This window comes from Arvicanthis niloticus, chromosome 27 (genome assembly GCF_011762505.2).
Source record: "Arvicanthis niloticus isolate mArvNil1 chromosome 27, mArvNil1.pat.X, whole genome shotgun sequence".
Taxonomy (NCBI): domain Eukaryota; kingdom Metazoa; phylum Chordata; class Mammalia; order Rodentia; family Muridae; genus Arvicanthis; species Arvicanthis niloticus.
The window spans coordinates 24,050,214-24,072,389 of record NC_133435.1 but is presented as its reverse complement, the minus strand read 5'-3'; the positions used below and the strand labels follow the sequence as shown (position 1 = coordinate 24,072,389).

At 43.7% G+C, this 22,176-nt stretch overlaps 1 long non-coding RNA gene across 1 annotated transcript in view; it reads right to left on the bottom strand.

Annotated features, from left to right (window-relative positions):
* Positions 1–188: 188 nt before the first annotated feature.
* The window catches only part of LOC143439597 (uncharacterized), a 321,175-nt gene continuing 299,187 nt past the window's right edge, over positions 189–22,176 (bottom strand). Inside the window, exon 3 of the long non-coding RNA XR_013107741.1 lies at positions 189–276. This is a non-coding gene — a long non-coding RNA (uncharacterized LOC143439597). The remainder of the gene's footprint in view (positions 277–22,176) is intronic.

The window sequence follows — 22,176 nt, the reverse complement described above, 5'->3', positions numbered from 1 at the left end:
GCTGGCCTCGAACTTAGAAATCCACCTGTCTCTGCCTCCCAAGTGCTGGGATTAAAGGAGTGCACCACCACTGCCCGGCTACAACTATTTTTATGAAATGGACTTGATAAATTCCCCCAATACATCAAGACAAAAAGCAATGTAGGCCATTTTGCTCAAGTTACACCATTCAACAAGACACAGAAGCAGTCTTACTTTGCCTCCTGGCTTCTCAATGAGAGGGTTCGGAAGGCACATGGCAGCGAGGCTGCAGTAGACAGGTTTCCATTGCTGCTCCTGGGGAGGACAGAAGACAGAGAAGAGATTTCAGGCTGTGAAGGCTTCCCTGCAGAGTGGAACCCTCTCCCTGCCATTCAAAACCTTGCCTCCAGCACTAAATGCAATGGGTGTCATTGAAAACCTGAGCCAGCATTTTGTTTTTTTTCCCACAGGACTCCTTCAGGCTGTTGTCTGTGCAAATCCATTTAACCTTGCACAGGGGCATGCTACAAAACCACTTACTATGTGGTGAGAGAATTCAGAGGTATGTGTTGACAGAAATTCAGAATATTTCTGCTTTATCTGTTAAGGGATCTTTCTAGGACTTAGGTCAGAGTATAAAACTCCAAACTCATCTCCTAGAAAACAGTGCAGGGAAACATCTGATTTTTCTATTCTAGTGTGGCAGTATTTCCGAAGTTCTTGACTTGTTGCTCAGATTCCACTGAAGAGCGCCTCTTCCCCCATCCCCGCGCACCCCTGACGTTTTCAGCCTGAGTGCCAGCTATTTTCAACAAATATCCTAACCCTGAAACCACGCTGTTCAGTGTGATTGTCATAAGCCCCCAATAGCTTTACTATTACTAAATTATACCGTTACTCGTAGTTCATACTACCCTTTCTCCACATATGTGCCTGGGAAGATATTAAAGAGATCCTACCCATCCTGTTCAAATCCCCAAGGAAGCACTGATGGCTGCACAGGAGAGCAGAGTAAGTTTCTCCCTACTGCAGGTCCCACTCTACCATATTGTTAGAGAACACGTTACTGTCTGTATTCCACTGAGAATGTGGGCTACCGAGGACGAGGCTTGAGCCGAGCTTTTCTTGTGTCTTTCAGCATCTAGCACTGATCTTCCACAGTATAGGTGAACTTTCTCCTCCCAGGGAAACTTTCCTTTAGTCAACTGAAACCTTTCGTGGCTTTATGAATTTCCACAATATCCTCTTAGATGTCTCCAAATCCCCACTCCTGTTTCTCACTGCAGGGATTTATCACCCTCTCTTGGTATTGTTAGAAAAGACATCAAGAGACTTGTTTAATGAAAAAAAGACCCAAACATATCAGCACACCCCATAAAATACAAATGAACTTTAATAATAAATCAGCAAATATTGACACATCTCCATCCCCTGCTGTCCCTTAATTGGCTGTGTTTCTTGAGGTAAAGGAAGACTTTTCCTCCCCAGTGGTTTGGAATCTATCTTCCTGCTGCTACTAATTACCTTCCCTTTACCCTACTAGGGCAGACCACATGCTCTCCGCCAGGGTGGCCCTGCCTGTAAATATGGTTTGTGTTATTTACACACATCTCACAGAGTATTTTGAGACTAATTGTATAGATCTCTGCTGCCTAGAAAGGCAAAGCATAATTGCTTGGCAGGAGGCGCTGCAATTTCCCCTCAAGAGAAATCATGCCAGACTCCAACTTCAGGGGCTGGAGAAAGGGGTAGCGCTCGAATTCCGAAGGACATGACTTGATGTCCATTAGGGAGTTAACAGAGACCAGCAACTCATTTCACAGGTCATGTTCCAGCCGTCAAAGTGTAATCACCGTCAAACCCCACTGGCACAAGTCCCGACCATATTATTGGCGAATGCATGATGTAAGTTCTATAGGATCCTAAAGGATCACAGTACAACTTCCGCCTTCCAGAGATTAAAAAGCCATTCAATAGAACTAGGGAGAAGGCTCGAATGTCAACCTCAGACAGAAACCGTTGTTATTGTCGTTATTCTTTTTAATGAAACTAACACTTGCTGAGTTGATGATTGGGAAACATGACTGGGCTTGGAAGAAGTCAATCTGTTTGGAAGCAGTAGATGAATCTGAAGAACTCTGCCCTTCTGTCTGGGGCTCCTCCAGTTGCTATAGCAACGCGGGAACCAGCTTTCTTAGGGGCGTGAGCAGCCTGGTTTTCTGTAGGCCAAACAGTCCCTTGATACCTTTACTCTGGGTACGCTTGAGACTGAGACAACAGAGCATTCGCGAAACACAGATTTCTTACCTATAAGTTGTTTGTTTGGTGGGAAAATATGACTCTGGGCTCCATGAGTTCATAGGCAAGATGTATATTAAGTGACGGGCACGGCTGTTGTTACCCCGCCCCCGCCCTCGCCCGCCCCCAACTCACCACTTGCTGAATATGGAAATGGGAATGCTTAGGATGGATGGAATAAAGAGAACAGAGAGCGACAGCCCCTCCCCAAACCCCGCCCCCACCCTACTCCCACCTGCCCAGTCACATTGACTGTCCTCCCAGACCCCTACAAAGTGAAAGCAATTATCACCTCTTATCTTCCCAGGATAAACTCTGAGTTCTCCCAAAGAGCTGTAAAACTCAGCAGTCTCCAAGCGAGGGGTTGCGGCAGCTACCTGCTCTAACTTTCTGAGTGAAAGAGCTGGGGTTGCGAGCTTTAGTGTTTGTCCTGGAGCCAGAACTATGAGTGGCTCTTTGTACAGAAAGATGAACCTGGGTTTTGAAGGAGGACAGGGATCATGTGGTGGGTTTTACATTTGCTTAAGAGTTGTCACTGGGCAGCTAAAGGATCTTAACCTTCCCTCTGAAACCAGACTCTTATTTTTATACTCTGTTTAAGACATGGCTTTTTAAGGCCATCAGCTCCCCCATCCTCTTCTCTACACCTCCAGGCTAGCTGGGAACACTGCAGCCTACTTTGCCATAGAAGCAGATTTTATCAAGGATGACCGTTCCTCTAACCTCACCCTGATACTTTTGTTTTTTCAATCAGGAGCAAGCACGGTGGTACCTTGTGTAGGCAGAGTGTCAGTACCCCCAAGGAACTGCCAGGAGAGCATCAGAGTTGCCCCTCACACAACTCCAGAGCCACAGAGCACACAGCTCACGAGTACCTAAGAGGAAGCTGTGACATTTTAAACGCTCTAGAAAAAGAGCAGGGAGCCGGCACCTGAATCCGGATGTGATAGATAACTGCTTCTGTCCAGGCTGCTGCTCTGTCTGCCCCTCCCCCTCTGCCATGCCGGCTTCAGTAGCTTCCTTGGAAAGGTCAAACACACAGACACAGGGAGGTGTCCTTGAGAAGGGAGGAGGGGAGGGTGGAGGGACGCTATATGTTGACTCACTGGGGCTTGACTAGACTCCCTCCAGTTTGCTCCACGTGAGTACAGTCTGGCTGAACTTGAGTGAACTGTGCTCGCTTCGACACCGCCTCCTCCCTCTTTGGTTATTATTATCACAGGCTTCTGAGCAGACAAGGGGGGGTCAACGTGGAGAACATCCTGACTTTTAGGTTTCCCAGGCAGGATCCTGTCAAACCTGTCCAGTTTATGCATTTTTTTTCCTATATCTCCCTAAGCCTATTTCTCTGAAATGGAAAGCTACATTTTTTTTGCATATAAATGTCCATTTTTACATTGAATTTTGAAATGCTCGTGTCCTTCTACCATGCTTTGTGGCTTTCCTTAATGCCTGTACCTACCACAAAATTACCATCACATAGAACATTAAAATAGGTGCTGCTGAAAGGGGCCTCTTTAACAGGGCTTCTTTCTATGTGTGAGCTTCCTGCCAGCCTTGATCCAAATGCATGCATGTGTAAGAGAGCACACTACAGTGCAGCAGACCCTTGTACCCATTTCCCATCTTGTGTTGTACATTCCCAACATTTTTATTACATCAGGATTGTTAACACATAGTATCTATATGATATCCTATGAATGGCTGGTCTTCCAGAACCAAAGCGGCAGGATCTCCAGGACACAGGGCAACAACAGGACATCCCAGAGGAGTCCTGTGAGAATCCAGTATTGATAGTGTAGCAGAGGCTTCAAGCCAGACCAATGACTCACCGAAGTGAACATCTGCAAGCAAAGCTACTGGGCAAAGGGGTATACTGTGTGACACACCCAGGCTTCCAGGGAAAGACTGTTTTGTTTTGTTTGGTCGGGAGGTTGCAAGGGGGGAGGGTATGGAGGGATGGAGAGATGAGTAGGATTGGAGAACATGATGGGAAATTCACAAAGAATCATTTAAAAAAAATTAAAAATAGTGTAGCCTGTGCTTTGATATCCTCGGGTATATTTTTTAATCATTTACTCCCCTGTAATTAAAACTACTCTTTTCTATTTCTGTTTTGAATAATTTCTTTTAGCTATATTCTCACAAGTAGAACTCTTGGGCCAAAGACATAAACATGTTTATAGCTCTTGCTATTTATTATTAGCTTATAATTTTTCGAAAGGGCTTGATTGATTTACAGAGCTGTCTCTAATATATGAGGGGTGTGTGTATGTCTATTATAACACACATCATCAACCTTTTTTTAAAAAAATAATAAAACCACACACACATACACAATACCATAATTATTCTCACATTTACTGACAACACTATGGGCCTCAGAGGTTAAGTAACTCAGTGTCAGATGACCAATGTCCTCTTTTATGGCTTCCTTGGTTTCAAATGCTTGTTGTACCCAATATGTCCTTGGTCTCACTGAGTAACTGCTGACTGTGTCTCTGGCCTGTAATTGCCTAAGCGTGTGCCACAGTGGAAATAATGATCATAGAAACTTGAGGCCAAACTCCAACTCCAACGTATTAGTAAGTCAAGTAATGAGTGGGTGACTAAACCTCACTAAGCCTCAGTTTCCCCAAATGTAAAATAAACTCCAATGTATTTAGTAAGTCAAGTAATGAATGAGTGGCTGAACCCCACTGGGCCTCAGTTTCCCCAAATGTAAAATAAACTCCAACATATTAGTAAATCAAGTAATGAGTGAGTGACTGAACCTCACTAAGCCTCAGTTTCTCCAAATGTAAAATAGTACATACATCACACACAGCCTCATGTGGAGGATTTAAACTGAAATTCAGCCTCACAAATAAACCAACACTCAAATAAAGCTCCTATGGGCTCATACTAATCAAAGATGCTTTGTTGTGACTATCCCTTGGCACCTTTCAGGGTTTGATAGCAGCTACATATGAGTTCCCATTATAATTTAATACATAGATTTCCCCCTCTGTTGTCAGTCATCGATGATTTTCTAGGTACTGTGACTTACTTCTGTGCTAAGTTTAGTAAGAATTTTTACATATCTATTTATAGGCTACATAATATAGCAGTTTATTAGAATGTTTGAGAAAAAAATTATAAAAATGATAAAAGTTATGAAAGATACAAATGAGTCATTCAGACATTTACCAATATTCTATGTAGGTACGTTTACTTCAAAATTTTAAAATATCCAATGCTCACTTATCACAATTTTAAATATAAACCTATTAGAACTTATACAAAGTCTATATAATAAACAAATACTTAAAGTATTTTGTAAAAGTAATAAAACACGAGTTAACCAATACATGTACAAGTCCACAACGGCCAATTCTTCTAGAATAAGTCTGTCTGTCTCTCAGGACCTCCCAAGTGAGAAGTGAACGACACAGTGGAAAGCATACTGCCCTTCTGCCCTGAGAGGCTGTCTCTGAAAACCGGCTTTGACGCTTGGTTGATACGAAACCTCTTTGGGGTTTCATTGTATATAATTTTTTTCAGGAGGTCCAATAAGGCAATATGCCTAAAGCAATAAACAATCCTTGACATATCCCAAAAGAGAGGCACACAAGTTACATAGCTCTTCAGAATGTCAAAATGAAGCATGTGTTAGTTAAATCATAGGCCATTTCTCTGTACAGTACGAAATCAAATTCTCTAGGAGTTCAGAAAAGCAAAAGGAGAAATGAAAACAGAAAGTTGTCTACTCAAGCGTGAGAGCACAGCACATGGGAAGAAACAGTTCTGTCTCCTTCCCATAGGTCACCGGAATTCAGCTTCATCCTCAACAAGATGGCAGGCGGGTGATGCTAGCAAGCCCAGGTCTAAATTGCTCACAACAGTGCTTCCAGGGCAGGGAAGAGGAGGGAGGGAAGAGGAGAACGCAGGGATGCTGTCACCCGTACCTTCAGGTGGCAACAACTTGCAGAAATGCAGAGCATTGGGGAAGGTTATAAGTGAGAAAGGGGCTGTGGTTGCGTTTCGGAGACCTCCAAAGTCCTATGCTGAAGCCCTAAAATTGTCTCGTTTCTGTTTGGAAGCTGGGACTTTAAAGAGTTAAGTTAAATGAGGTCATTAGGGTGACTGCTAATCCAAGTTGACTATTATCTTTATGGAAAGAAGAGACTTTGATGCATGTATGAATAGAGGGGAGGCTGTGAAACACCAGGGAGGAGGCACTCAGGTACTAGTTGCCCTCAGAAGGAATCGACTCAGCCCAGCCCATAACACGTGGTTAGTCAGACTGTGAGATTCATCAGACTGCACACATGGAGTGAAAGGCCATTGGAGTAGGTGCGACCATTGGCAGGTTTCTAGGTGGTCAGGCAGTAAAGGAAACGGGAAAGACCCTGGGCAGGATCCAAGAGGAAGGGAAAGACATGGGAAGAGTATAGCCAGGTGCTTTGTTTGGGGAGGGACCAACAACAGCAGTAAACATCACAAAGAACTCTCACCATTCTCTTGAATGGACCTAACCCATTGTCTTCTCTCAACCTTCAGCCATAGCTAAAATTTCCTGTTGTCTCCCCAGTATCCATTGTGCTTATTTATAGTTTATTTTTGTCCTGGTTCCTCCTTCTTCCCGTCTCATCCTTCCCTCCCCCCATCCCCCCATCCCCCCCCCCCCCCATCGCCTGCATGAAGGAATTTAATGCAAATCACTATACTTTTCCAGGCTTTAAACTTCCTCATGCTTGAAGTGGTGGTGATGACTACGCCCATGGAACAAGGTCATTGGTGCATCCAATGCAGCAAGCCAGGCTCCGCAAGAATATGGGGGAAAGAAACTCTAGCCCACAACGTTAGGAGAGTCACGCAAGCAGCTCGGGAGTGGCGACCTGCACGGCTAGCCCTCCGCGTTCTTCTAATTCTGTTCCATGTTTTATAAAAGATTCTGTGTCGTCACTCCGTGCAGATCTGTTCTTCACAGCATGCCCGATCTTTTTAAAAATAAAGTGAGTTGTGATCCTCCCACGATGGCCGTTCTATTTTCTTCCTGCTCAAACCAAACACTTTAGAAGTTTCCTACTTGCTCCAATGCAGAATCAAGCCTCATCTTGACCCACAGCCCCTTCTTGGCTAGGTTCTTCCTATCATTCCCGACTCATACTTCATGTGACTCTCCTCCTTCCTTTACTCTCGTTGTGCAGAACCTTTGTGCTCTTCACTCATCTGGAAGCCAAGCCTTCACTCATCCAGAAGCCAAGCCTAATCAACCTTCCTCAGCCTCCCAGCATCCATCCATCATGTTCCTAAGTTGATCCATTTTCCATTCAATATGTAATGTGACCAGGGTTTCCACCTGAGACTACTCATATCCTTCTGTGGTCTCATACAGCAAAGCATCCCTTCTTAGAGGTCTCTGTGATAGCTCCAGTCATCTGAGGCCATTGTTTTCACAAATGTGTTTGTATGGTATACAATGCCAAAATAATGGAAACCGAAAATAGCTGTGAATTTTTATATTCGAATACAAGTTTTTTCAAAAAAGGAAATAAGCCTAATGGGCTCCCATTTTCAGGGGACCCTCTGTTTTCTTCTTTCTTTCTTTTTTTTCGATTTATTTACTTATTTTATGTATATGAGTACACTGTCACTCTCTTCAGACACACCAGAAGAGGGCATTAGATCCCATTACAGATGGTTGTGAGCCATCATATGGTTGCTGGGAATTGAACTCAGGACCTCTGGAAGAGCAGTCAGTGCTTCTTAACCTCTAAGCCATCTCTCCAGCCGCTGCCCACCCCCACCCCCCGTTTTTAAAGTAGGTAATTTTGGCTGCTACTCACATCTTAGTTACATGGACTCTTGGATGCAGGAAGTAGGGAAAGACAAACAGCTCTGTACACAGCACCATGAAGGATGCTTTAATTGCCCCCTTAGCATTAGGCAAAAGCCTGCTCAGGATTACTATGTAATTTCTAAAGAATTTAAGAGTTAACATCAGTTCCACAAAACACAGGCCTCTCCTAGACTCCCTAAAATGTTCTTTTGTGTCTAGGATTATATGGGCTCAATTGGCTGATGACATGCCAAATAAGGCAACAAAGCATAGGCATAGCCCGGCTAATCCTTTCAGAAGGGTCATGACTATTTCCTGCTGCTTGAACATCTTCCCTTCCAGTGCTTGCTGACTCCAGGAGACAGCACCTTGCAGTCACACAAGTAGTTAAGACATTTGGGACAAAGCTAATATCTTTTACTAGAAGTAATTTAAAAAAATCAACAAGAACTGAATTTGGATACATTTTAGAGATGTAATCAGAAATAATGAGATGGCTCTAGTAAAAATTCCCCAAGTAGGGATTCATCAATATGTCAAAATCCTCACACTGTAGATAAGTGCATTTTATTTTTTCCCCATGTATGCTTTGATTTACTCAGGCAAGGGGTTTTTAAAGAGGGAGTGGTTCAGTATCTCTGTAGCTTCCAGAAGAGAATGCCTTTGATCTCACGCATCCGACTTTTGTGGACTCAGTAGCCAGGCTTCCTGGGAGGTCAGAGCTGGACACCATCAGTCTTGTCCGTGACTAAGGTTAATGACATCCTCAGACTTTGTTGTACGCTGCTTTGATGAACCAGAGATACCCAGCCCTTTGCAGCAGAGAAAGCCCTCAAAGCTCTGGAGTTTATCTCCACTTCAGGAAAGGATTTTAGGTTTTTAGGGTTAGGTTGTGTTATCTCATTTGAATTAATTTTGGTGATATTTTGGCGGAGGAGAGGCACTGGCACTTTCTGAGCTTGATGGCTACAATTCTAAAGTCTTAGGTAACAGCAGCAAACTCGTGCCCATAAAATATTTTGTGTCCCTAAATCATTTCCAAGTCAGAATGCCACTAGGACACAAGGATGGATGTCTCTCTTCATGATCAACACTCAGCCCTTTCCCGAAAGATGCAAGGTTTTCATTGTATGTACAGAGTACAGATGATTTGATTTGCTATTAACTTTTGGTTTATTTCATTTGCAGATACTGAATGGGAATGGCCTTGTCTGATACTGCCTTGATTTAACACGTAAGGATGCTACAGGATCTCAGATTGATGTGTTCAGAAGATGCTCATTGATGAGTGAGAAAGCTGCTCCTGACTTGCTTATGGTGCTGGTTATTTTTCAGAGCTTGACTAGCGTGAACCGGTCCTGATCTATGACCCATGGTAAATGCTTCAGGGTTACTTTATTCAGATGCTGAGGATATCTCTTTCTTGGATGGCATTTTCCTCGGTTCTTAAATTTCTATGGTTCCAAAATGGATCACACAAGAGGATGTGCGAAACTGACTGGATTTGATACCAAGAGGACATCCTTGTGTGTCAGTTCACATCAAAAGGCAACCCTGGAAACCACTTACACATCAGTAGTTAGGGTCAGTCTTTAAGAAAAGGCCTTTCTTAGCTTGGTAGAAAGTGTGGATCAGAGCAATGAGAAGAGGGAAAATATTTTCCCTATCTAGCTTACTTAATTACATTGTTTCACAAGCCAGCCCCTCTAAAAATTACTATTGTGCAAATGCTTACAGCATCATTTGCTGCCTGCTGCTTACAACATAGCATAGATTTGCCAGATGCAAATCATGTAATTAATCAGCCTTGAGGTGACGTGATAGCCGTGCCCTCTGAATCAGAGCAAAAATCGGAGCAAAGCCATTGCTCCTCCTGGGTGGTTGTCCTGTTTGCAGCTTGGGCCGGCGTGATTATGCATTGGCCATATACAGACCAGTTGCTATGCCTGGGAGTTCACTGCGGCCTTCAGAATGTGGACAGCTGAGTTCTTGACAAATTCCAGCAGGAGAAGCTGAGCGTCTCCATGCATTTCATAGTTTGCCCCAGCTGCATGCAAGGAAGCGTGTTCCCATCCCATGCTGGGAAAGGCCTCCTCCTCAGGAGAAGGAACAAAGACAGTTTGGACATCACCAGGAAAATGCACAACCCTACAGTACTATTCGGAGATCTCCAGTCTGCTGCATCCAGGATGGATGGCAAGCTTCCCTTCAGCGTCCCTGCTATATAATGAATCATCTTGAAGATAACTTATGCATCATGGAAATGTCTGTTAAAGACAGAGAGAACTGTGCTTTTGAGGGAAAACAGTAATTGAGCCTCAGAAAGAATATATATATATATATATATATATATATATATATATATATATATTCTTTCTAACTCGGTTGTGAAACTCAGAGAATAGGCCACCATGGCCGATTTCAAACCTGCCATTTAGGTGCTTTTTCCGACAAAAGGCATCTCTGTCACATACTTAGGCTCTCTGAGCCTAACGACTTGCTCCTCCCTGTGTGATTTCAACGGCTTTTCCTGACCTAATCTCTCAAGAGATAGTTTAAATTGCAAGCAATGTTTCTCTTAGCCTATCACATATCATCTCTTTCTGATTTTGGAGTGTATCCTTCTGGATCACCACTGCAAACACACAGGAGAAAAAAGAGATTAGGCGAGGGGTCAGTCATTCCGTCTGCTCCCTCCCTGGACTCTACTTGACCTGGCCTGAAAACAGGGATTTTGAGTGCCCACCAGCAGTCACCGCAGGTGCAGCAGGAAGCTGCTGACGAACTCACAGGAAGGAAGACACATTTTACTGACCTTTCGGCAGGAAACACCCTCTGCTCTTTGACTGACAGCTCTTTAAGCTTTGGCCTAGGAAACTTATTTGTTTTGACTGAAATTTAGAATCTGGTTAATGCCAGTTTTGTCACCAAGAATTCAGCTTGATATGTAAACCTGTGAAAGGCTGAAAAAAAAAAAAAAAGACTACTTCCTTGGGTGCTTTCGGGATGCCCACGCGCCTACGAGGATTCATTTTGTGACGATTTGAAGTAAACTACTATTGTACACACAAAGCATTTGCTTTTTGTAATCTGTACTGTCGGCACGCTGACATGTGTCCAGTGCATGTGTCCTGACCTGGAAGGTCTGGTGTGCACGCTGAAGGACTGCGATTTGGAAACAAGCTACGCCCAGAGCAGCTGCTAGCTGTGTTAATTTGCTTTCCGTCCTCTAAGTTCAATATGTGGGTGGAAGAGAGGGTGTGCAAACACAGTGACTGGAAAGATTTTGGTTTAACATTTAACTGTTCAACAGTGATTATCTCCTAGCGCTTCTCATGGGGACAGAAACCCTGCCTTCTGGTTCATCTCCAGTGTCCCCCCAACTCTGCCTTGCACAGAGTAGGCGATGATGAATGCATTTGTCAGGACTTACTGAGTTGCAGACTATAGGCTTGTTTCATATTTTATAAAGTTATTTTACAATGAGCATGTATTTTAACAGTGGAAGGTAGTATGTTGAAGATGCTTCATATGCTACTCCTATTGTCTGTATGAGTCTGTATATCAGCTAGTCCATCCAGAAATGGAAATCTTACACATTTGGGAGGGACCGAAGATGTACAATTGCCTTGGATGTTCACCCAAACATTTCCCTGGTGGATCAGGGTGATTTATGAAAAGTGGGCCTGAGGCTGTGACCAAGGCCTCCTGCCAAGTTCAATGTGTATGTGTGTGTGTGTGTGTGTGTGTGTGTGTGTGTGTGTGGTCAGTGGCTGAGCTGATACAATGAAATTCCCTTCATACTAAGAGAAAAGGACACAATCCATTGTCTTCCAAGGCAGTGAGCCTTTCCTTCTGCTCACTGGTGCCTGAGAGGTCAGGCCACTGTGAACATCTCCCTTTAGAGAAATGCATTCTGTTGGAGCAGCTTCGCGTTTAAAGAAGGAAGACAGGCAGGGATTGGCCTGATACAGACTTCACAGCAGGACAGAGTCCTGAATGAATCACTCGAGTGGGCCAACAACCACTTCCAACCTACTGCTATTTCTTCCCTGTAATTTGTAAAAGACAAAAACAACACTCTATCTAAGTGGTACTCATACGCGCTCAGTAAGAGTCGAGTAGGCATTGTTATCCAGTCCTAACTCCATGCCAAGCTCTGCTAAATCCAACTTCACCTGAAGAGTCACTGCCACATTCTCCAGGAGCTCTCTGCAGTATGTATGGATGCTCACTCCACAGCACTGGTCACTGGCTGTGAGTGAGGCAGGCCTGCTACTACAGTGGCTTGTCCTTTCCTTGCTGGATACAATAGAGGACCTCTCAGCCTCCCTGGATGGCATAACAACGACCTTGGTATAGAGGCTGATTCCTATAGTTACCATTGCATTTTCTCTTACAGCATCAAACTCTGACTTACCGTGCTGAGCCAATGATGTCAGAGCCAATGATGTCAGAGGGTGGCAATGTTGGCAGCCTAGGTTTCTGAATGGCTGTGTTCCCTGTCAAGTTGATCCACTTAGGTTTTTGGGGAACATAGGCTATTTGGGGCACAGTGCAGCCTTTCCTGATTGCCATATTGGTAAGCATGTTGAAGATGTAATGTATTTACTCAAGATAAAAGAGGACAGACCTGGAATCTAGAAACACACTCACACTCAAGAGTGAGTTCAGAAAATGCTCAGTTTAGGATTCAGGAATGTGTTTCCCTCTTTCCTATGCAAGTAACTTATAAAAATGACAGAATTCATTTATTCAGTGCTTTAGTCAAGGTTACCATTGCTGTGATAAGACACCATGATGAAAATAAAGCTGTGGAGGAAAGAGGTTTTTTTTTTTTGGCTTATGCTTCTACATCACTGTTCATCATTGAAGGAAGTCGGGACAAGAACCCAGACTAATGCAGAGACCATGGAGGGTTCTGGCTACTGGCTTGTTCTTCATGACTTGCTCAGCCTGCTTTCTTATAGAACCCAGGACAACCAGGCCAGGGATGGAACTACCCACAATGGGCCAGGCAATCCACCATCAATCACTAATTAAGAAAATGCCCTACAGGCTTGCCTACAGCTGGATCTTATGGAGACATCTTCTCAGTTGAGGCTCCCTCCTGTCCAGTGACTCTCTAGCTTGTGTCAAGTTGACGTGACACTACATTGACAGACATTTGGAAAGTAGCCATGGAGCAAGGTACCTTTTAGATGTTGCAAATTTAACACTGGACAAAACCAAAACAGAAAATTATCTCTGCACTCACGGGCCATAGACTCAATGGACCTCAGATAAAGAAAATAAAGTAAAAGCAAACAGGTTGGAAAGAGATTGCAGTTCAGAAAATGAGAAAAACTCGCCAGGCAACAGTGGCACATGCCTTTAGCACTAGGGAGGCACAGGCAGGTGAATCTCTTTAGTTCAGGCCAGCCTGGTCTACAAATTGAGTTCCAGGACATCCAGCTCTACACAGAGAAACCCTGTCTCAAAAAAACAAAACAAAACAAAACAGAACAGAACAAACAAACAAAATAGGAAGGGAAAAGTTCTAGGGAAGGAAAAGAAGCACCATCTCTGACGTTGCCTGGACCCCAGGAGCCTGCAGTGAACAAGGGCCACGTGGACAGAGCACACTGTCATCTGTAAGCTCGAAGCTTCCCTCCAGTTCAGTCTTAGCCTTTCCTGTCTAACATACTTTCTGTGTGACTGTGGCACTGAGAACTTGCCCTGACTTTGTCCATTGCTCATGAAAGTAGGAATGGCGGGTTCTGACATCTGTGAAGAAATAGGTCTGTCTCCACCAGAGATTTTCCTGATGACTCTCCCCAGCTGCCTACTGCCTTCTCCAGTCTTTGCTGGGTTCCATTTTTCCCCTCACACGCTACTCTTGACTCTTAGTGCTTAATGCTGGCTGGTATTCAAGCTTCTCAGGTGACTCCCAATTCCTCTTCAATGACACATCTTGTTCCCCAAATTAGAGATGGCAGATAGCTCACCCTCCTCATCATTTGTAGGGACCGTTTCCACCTTTAACCCCAGGCACTTGGGAAGCTACATTGTAAACCTATAATCCCTTTTCTTGTTTCCTCTCCTCCTGGCTTTAGGTGATTAAGCTAATGGTGGACAACTGAGCCATACTAATCCTTTAGTTTATGGGTATTTGAAAAAGATGAGCTGGGAAGGCTGTTTTCTGTCTCCTAATGTGAATTAAGCCATGTGGACGGAGCACAGAGTTAATGGTTTGAACCGATGCTGAAAAGCCACCTCATAACGTTGTTCTCAGATGCACAGCAAACCAACGTTTTTGAGGCAGTAGAAACTCTTAAATAGACAGACAAGGTTATGTAGCAAAGCAGGAAAAACAGAGGTGGCATCAGAGGAGTCCCAGAAAGGAGGAAAAAAAATCACAGAAGACAAACAAGTATATTTGGTGTTCTGTGGAGTCTGGTAAGAGAACTTTGTGGTGCTCACCCTCAAAAGGCTGCCAAACCAAACATACTTTGTCAGGTAACACTGACAAGCTTCCTCCTCTTCTTTGTAAGGAGAGAAGCCCCATCAAAAGACCAGCCCTAATTAGTTCTAGTTCTTTCTGGATGTGCTCCACCCATTTTGGTTCCTTGGCCATTCGAGGAAGACATGAATTTGTTCCCAACCCCCAAAAGTTAGAAGATAGGACTGTAAAGCATGATTTCCAAAGAAATAAGGAAATGACAATAAAAACCCTAAGTGTAAAAAAATATCTTGAGAGTGACAACCCAACTAGCATCTAGAGCTGGTATGGGCCAAGGTTGTCCATGGTGCTAAGATTCTACTTATCGGCATGTGCAGGCTATTGAGGCCTTAGAGTCCCTGTTTGGGGCTTAAGGGTTATGTGAGTCTTAACATCCTGACATGAAGTATGTCTGTTTTTCTGATACTTGGTACCCTGCTTTGCTTGTGGTGAACCTACCCAGGAACTTAACCTTTACTGATATTTTTCTTCCTCCTCCATTTCCAATGACTAGCATTCTTCTAGAAAAAAAATCCGAATACTTCTATGAGGTGAGGCAAATATTAACTGAGCACCGAGGGAGTTCCTAGCCCAGGACCTTTGTGCTTCTTGGTGGCTTTGCCTGTAGAGTTTTGTTGTAGCTGTTCATTCATCCATCCATCTGACTATAATGGGGACAAAGGAAACAGAGAGGGCAATGACCTTTCCTGTAGCGTGTCCTCCCACCCCTCCTTCACATCTCTGTTCAGCTGCCCATCACGTCTTACTGCAGGTCAATGGCGTACAGAATGACGCTCCTATTGCCATCTCAGGTCACTCCTTTATCATAGCCCTGATATAATCTGACAGATCTTCCTACTGTAATCTGACATCGTTAGCTTTGTGGTTTTCCTGTCTTCCTAGTGGAACAAGCACTCAGAGAAGGAAGGAAAGAGAGGAAGAGAGGAAGAGAAGAAGGGCAAGAGAGGGGTGGAGGGAGGGAGAAATGGAGAAGGAGGGGGAGAGAGGGAGAGAGAGAGAGAGAGAGAGAGAGAGAGAGAGAGAGAGAGAGAGAGAGAATACCTAGAGGAGAAAAAAACCTTCCCTGTCTCTCAAAATTGCTTCTCATGTGTACATATAGGAAAGGCATTCTAAGTACAAAGAAGATTATTAACTAAAGGGTCGAAGTAAGAAACTCTGCAATGGCCGGGCGGTGGTGGCGCACACCTTTAATCCCAGCACTTGGGAGGCAGAGGCAGGCGGATTTCTGAGTTCGAGGCCAGCCTGGTCTACAGAGTGAGTTCCAGGACAGCCAGGACTACACAGAGAAACCCTGTCTCAAAAAAACAAACAAAAAAAAAACAAACAAAAAAAACCAAAAAACAAAAAACAAAAGAAACTCTGCAGTGTACAAAGCACACAGCAGGAATAGTGCGCTACAGGTATAATACCTGAATACAGTGTGAGGCACAGAGCACGTGCAGGTAAGTCTGCACAGATGGGTAGACTGTAGAGTCTTAAATGCCAAGATAAGGAGCATGGGTTTCATTCAGTAGGAAGAATGAGTGCCCTCTGGAAAGCTTGAAGCAGGTATTTTGACTCTGTAGGCAAAAGTGTAAGGTAGAATCCCAGATAGCTAAATGAATGTAGTCTCTCTCTCTCTCTCTCTCTCTCTCTCTCTCTCTCTCTCTCTCTCTCTCTCCCTCTCTCTCTCTAACACACACACACACACACACACACACACACACACACACTTTCAGCTATTAAGACTAATTTATTCATTTATTTCTTTGAATGAACTATTGTGGCGGTAATAAGTGTGATGATTTTAAGTAGGGGAGATTGTCTTAGTGAGAACCAGGTCGGCCCTTAAAAGAGCCTGTGCCCTTCCTGGGAAGGAGCTATGGAAAGGGAGGGGGAGGGGGGTAGGTGGGTAGGAAGAGAGAGAGGCTGTGAACTAAGGCATGTGTGAGAAGGAGTCTTCATGATGGGCTGGGAGGATGGACGTGAGAATGTTGAGCCTGTTCCCTGACAGCCAGGAAACAGGAACTTGAGTCCTGTAAGGGAAGGGCCTGCTAATAACCAGGATGAGCCTGGGACAGACCAGACAGTTCCAGGTGAGAACTCAGCCAGCTGATCCCAAGATCCTCAGCCTGGTGAGATGCTGAGTGAGCTGAGAGCCCACCTACCCGATGCCCACAGAAAACTGAACAGATAGATGGGGCTAAATTGGTTTTGCCATTTTTTGCTGTAACTTGTTATTTTAAAATGAGTTCAGGCAGCTGCCAGACTGCAGCAAACAGTTTGCAGAAGGTTAAAACCAGATGCAGAAACAGAGACATCACTGCAGTCATCCAGACAAGACAAGGCACAGGAGCCCAGATTCCCAAGATCTCACACATCTGAAATCACTGGTCCTCCCCTGCAGAGCTGAGTACACCATTCATTTAAAGAATTCAGAATCTTGTGGTGGGGAAGCAGCTTTCCTTATAGAGAACAAACAGGGAGACAGGCTAGCTCCTCCATAATCCAGTGGGTCTACTGCTAGGTCTTGCATCTTCCCATTACTATGAGGTACTAGGTAGCAGCAGTGCCCTCCATTGTACCCCTTGAGTTAGAAGATCAGTTGTATACCTCACCAATAACTTCCTTTGATTACACAAACACAGAGCTAGTTCTCAGTCATGGTGGCCTGTGACAAGGGTTGGGGCATTTGATGTGCAGCCTACCCCTCAGTGGTTCCCATCCCTCCAGGTCTTGGTGGTGCTTCTGTTTGTGTTTTTAACTCTTCTAGAGAATCTATTACAGCCATGCTTAAAGCTCAGCCTGAGTTCGAAGCTATAGGACTTGAGAGGTAACAAACATTTCTCTCTCGTCAGTCTTTGCATTATGTGACATAGCTAATATGTTCTCCCATGTTCCTTCTTCAATTGCTAATAATGAAACTATCACCAACACCATCATCATCCAAACTTCAGTTGCAAACAGGTTTTTATGTAACATTTCAGTGATTGATGAGGAAACTCCTGCTTAAAAAATTAACAGGCTAAATTAATTGCCTTTAATAATGAGGGCTAGTGAAACCTAATGTTAAATTCTTTACAACCCAAATCCTGGGTTTCCCCCACTACTTCCATTGTATAAGGATGTGATAGTTTCTAGATATTGTGAAGGACGTTTCTGATTTCATTTTGCCTGCATATTGATCTTCTGTGGTCAGAATAAACATTTCCATTGTGTTAAATGGGTTTACAGTGAGTGGAAAGCCAGCTCACTTGGCCAACAACAGGAAATGATGATTAGAATTTATAGACCAAACGTCTGGCTCCACTTCCAGTGTTATAGACCAAACATCTGGCCCCACCTTCAGTATTCTCAACTGTAGGCTCTGGATCTTCAGGACAGAAGACTCAGGCAAGAGCAACATATTCTTGGAAAAAATATTTTCAAGAATTATTAAATAAAATAATAAATCTATTCATACAATTACTTCAAATTTCTTCTCTACCACTTGAGGTGTTTATATAAATACTACTCGACTGACTTAAGTCACATGGGTTTTACCATGAGAGAAAGCTTACTGGTGGCTACAGAGCACCCCCTACGTAAACCGAGAGCCTAATCTGACACTGTCCCGCAGAAAACTAGTATGCAGACATGTTTGCCCCCCTGTGAATATGTGAGAGACAAGAGATGCTCCACTGTGCAGCCACAGTGTGTGCTGGGTCATCACAGCTCCACTGTAAATCACAGTGCCCTACTGTGCTAACATAATGCTACCTTGTGACATCTCAACTCTCCACTGAGCCGTCATAATGCTCCATTGTGTCAAGACAACGTGTTGTGACTTTGTATCTCCACAGTGATATCCTAATGCTCCACCTTCACAATGCTGCAAGTGACATCACTACTCCATCATGGCATGGTAACTTTTTTGGTGCACCCAAGCAGTGCTGCCCGGTGACATCACAGCCGCCTATGCCTGCACAATGGTGCATTATGACGTCACAGTTCCACTGTGACATCAGGATGTTCCACCAAAGTGGAACTCTGCTCCACTGCTTTGTCAGTATTCCAGTTTACACAGTGATGTTCCATCCATTGCAATGGTACCCTGTGGCCTCACAGCCTTGTTGTGACATCACAGTGTCCCACTTCTACATCACGGCACTTCATTTTGCCATCACAAGGCTGCGCTGTGACATCACAAGTCCACTATGACCTCAGAGTGCTCTGCTGTGGCATCACAATGCTCCATCACTCCATCACAATGCTACATTCTTAGACAATAATGGTTTGCGACCAGCACAGCTTCATTACATCATCACGATGCTCCAGGTGATGGCATAATGACACAGGTCATTTAAAAATGGGTTCAGTGATGTCATAACGGAGCAGGGTATCTGCACAGCAGAACACTGTAATGTCACAACAGAGCATTGTGAGGATACAACAGACCTTCAGCATCAGAATGAACCATTGCGATTGTACAAGCAGTGATCCATTTAAACATCTATACCTCAAAAGGTCGATCATTATCGTTCAAGGAGGCCAGTAACTTCCTGTTCCTCAATCTTTTCCCGGAGAGGGAATATCTTACACAATGTATGGAAGCTTCAACTGTCAATAAAAACACTGTTGGTCTATTAGCTTAGGCAAGAAAGAGAGAGGTGAAAGTTCCTGGCCAGAGGGAAGGATTCTGGGAGAGAAACTGACATAAGAAGAAGAGACTTGCCCTAAACTCCGGAGGAAGACAGTTGCATGAAACTGAGGATTAGGTAACCAGCCATGTAGCAGAACTTAAAATAAAATAATGGAATGACTAAGTTATGAGTTAGTCAGGGACATATCCAAGGCTTTTTGCCTAGGCATTTATTTATGCTTATAAAAGAAGCCTCAAAGTCATTAATTCAGGGAACAAAGAGGGAACTTGAAAATCCCTGAGGTTACAGATGTCAAAGTCCATGAATGCACATGGCACCTGGAGAATGCACTCTTAGGACCCAAGCTTAAAGCCTGAGAAAAAAACTCCCATGTAGAAGATGGTTTTTTTTAGCAAAGGAGCCATTAACTGAGGAGGGGCCAAGTGAATGACAGCAGGCTTGTTTTACACACACACACACACACACACACACACACACACACACACACACACACACGGTACAGGGTGACCGGTGGGACAGCAGAGGCTTGTGAGTAGTGAATCCTGAGCTGAGAACTGGAACCTCAAGACACGCCCACAGACAAAAATCTTCCCAGAGCTAGTGTGGATGGGCTCTCACTGAAGGGCAAACAGCAGCAGCTTCAGCCTCGAAACCTGCAAGGGCAGCCTGCTGGATCTGCTGGACCAAGCTGAGGGGGTCAGAGTTGTTATAGACATGTGCAGTCTGCAGACATATGGAAGGGCAAAAGGAACCCTTTCCCAGAGCTCCTGTGGGTCTGGAACACCCCAAACTTCTGAGCTGGTAAGGTAGTGAGTTTGAAAATAATAAAAAGAAAAAAGAAATTGGGTATAAATAGTCATAAATGTTAAAAGGGAAAAAGCAACAACAGAATGCGTTGGGATCCCATATAGTGTTGTTTTGACTATCAGTGTAAAAATAACATGTTCAGTAATGCTTGAAATTTTATATATCCTCTCTAAGAGAGACCAGAATAAGATAGACTTAGAGAATGAAAAAACTAAAAGATTAAATGGTAGGTTACAGGCCAGAGAACAGAGGTTAGAGGATTCTTTAAATCAGAATAAAGAACCTTCAAAAGAATCCAGTCTGGAACCTACAATAGCAACAGAAAGGATGGTTCCAGATTGAAAAAAAATCCTCCGACCTAGAACAGCAGCCCACAGAGATACAATATTCTGAGTTAAGAAGCCAGCTTCTATTTAATGAAGCCATCTTAGAGAAATGTCATAGGATAGTTTACATGTTTCATTATAAATGTCATAAGATAGTTTACATGTTTCATCATATAAAACTTGAAAATCTAAAATATGTCTATACATTGATTCACCATACTCTTGATGCCAGTGCAGAATTCCAATGGACTTTTGCCTTGAATTCTGATCTCTTTCTGAATACTCTGTAACAAACATGCAATACCCAACAATCAAGAAAAACTAAAATGTAAGAGAAAACAGCAATTCTGAAACTCCTTTTTGCTTCCCTTACCTACCCTACTGTCATATATTAGCAACAAAATCCACTCTAAAGTTTGTGGGTATTTTTTTTAATTAAGCCTATATAAATGTTCTCCTTATTATCACAATATTCTTTCATTAGTGATGACAGCTACAAGCTTTTACAGAATGCCTATAAATGATACAATTACTTGATGGGTTATCATAGAACTTAAGTATTTTGTACAAGGAAAAGGAAAACCCTTCACTCTCTACTTTGTATCTTGACAAACATCTCCACAGTCTCATTTATCATTAGCTTCAAAACCAAACAAACAAAAAAATACCAAAAACAGCAACAAAACAACCTGAGGTTGGCAGCATTTACAAGGAAACCCAGGTGAGTCGGTGTAGGAAGCCACAAATCTAACTACGGAAAGAAATACAGAATGTACCTATAGGGGAAGCTCAAATGTGTGAACTGTGAGCAGGCTGCCCGGAACATTTATTGTAAATACTTGAAGGAATTGGAAGGGGTAGCAACAGTAGTTATCATGGGAAAACAGACATAGGCTACTTATAATTCTTCCGATAAAACTGGGGTATAGACACACTTTAAGGAATTAGAGAAGAGTTAGGAATTCCCATTGAGATGGCGTTTCAGACAGTAATTACCCAGGTCTTTTCCTTCCAGTTCCCTGCATCTGTAACCCTATTGCACAAAACCCACTTGTTTTCCCATGTGCACACACAGTGTCTGCACCAGCCCTGCCTCCGAGTGGGACCCCAGTTCCACCCCTGTACCCGAGGACATTTCTGCTTTGGGATTCGGGATTTCTTCTTCCAGGTCTTCTGTATCACAACTTCCTCTGAAAGCACAGTTGTCAGGCCTCTGTGAGCCTCTTCAGTGTGACTGCAGTCACAGTCCGCAAAAACAAAGGCAAAGGGTTCCTACGGCTGGATGGCAGTTAAAGAGCAGAGACTAGCTTTGCGCTAGCAAGGATTCCTTCCCGTGGCTGTGGCTCATGCTTTAGGGGTGTCACAAGGAAGCCCCGTAGCGTTCACTACACGCACGCTCCACCAGTGGAAATTTTCATGTGGCAGATAAAAACACACGCTCATTTCCTTCACCGGTGAAATATTAACCACGGCAGGTGCGACCCGTCAACCCACGGGGTCTTCCCCACCTCTGTCTCTGCTGGATGGACTCTCGGAAATGCTAATCGTCATGCAACTGTGTGCAGGTATTCAATAGCCAAAGTTATGGCCACTGGTATCCTTGGGCAGATAATTTAAAGGCTTTTGGCTCTAAATTAAGACTCCATTAAGATAATAAATGTTTTCTTCAAGTTTATTGTTATTCTGCCTAACGGGTCTATGGGGAACACAGGATAAAAACTATGGAAGGAAAAAAATCCCCGTCACTATGGAAACAGGTTCATTTATTTTTATGGGCTGATTTCTAATTCCTCTCCCTGGGTGAAGCCCCCACTAACTTCTGATATTGGGAGACTG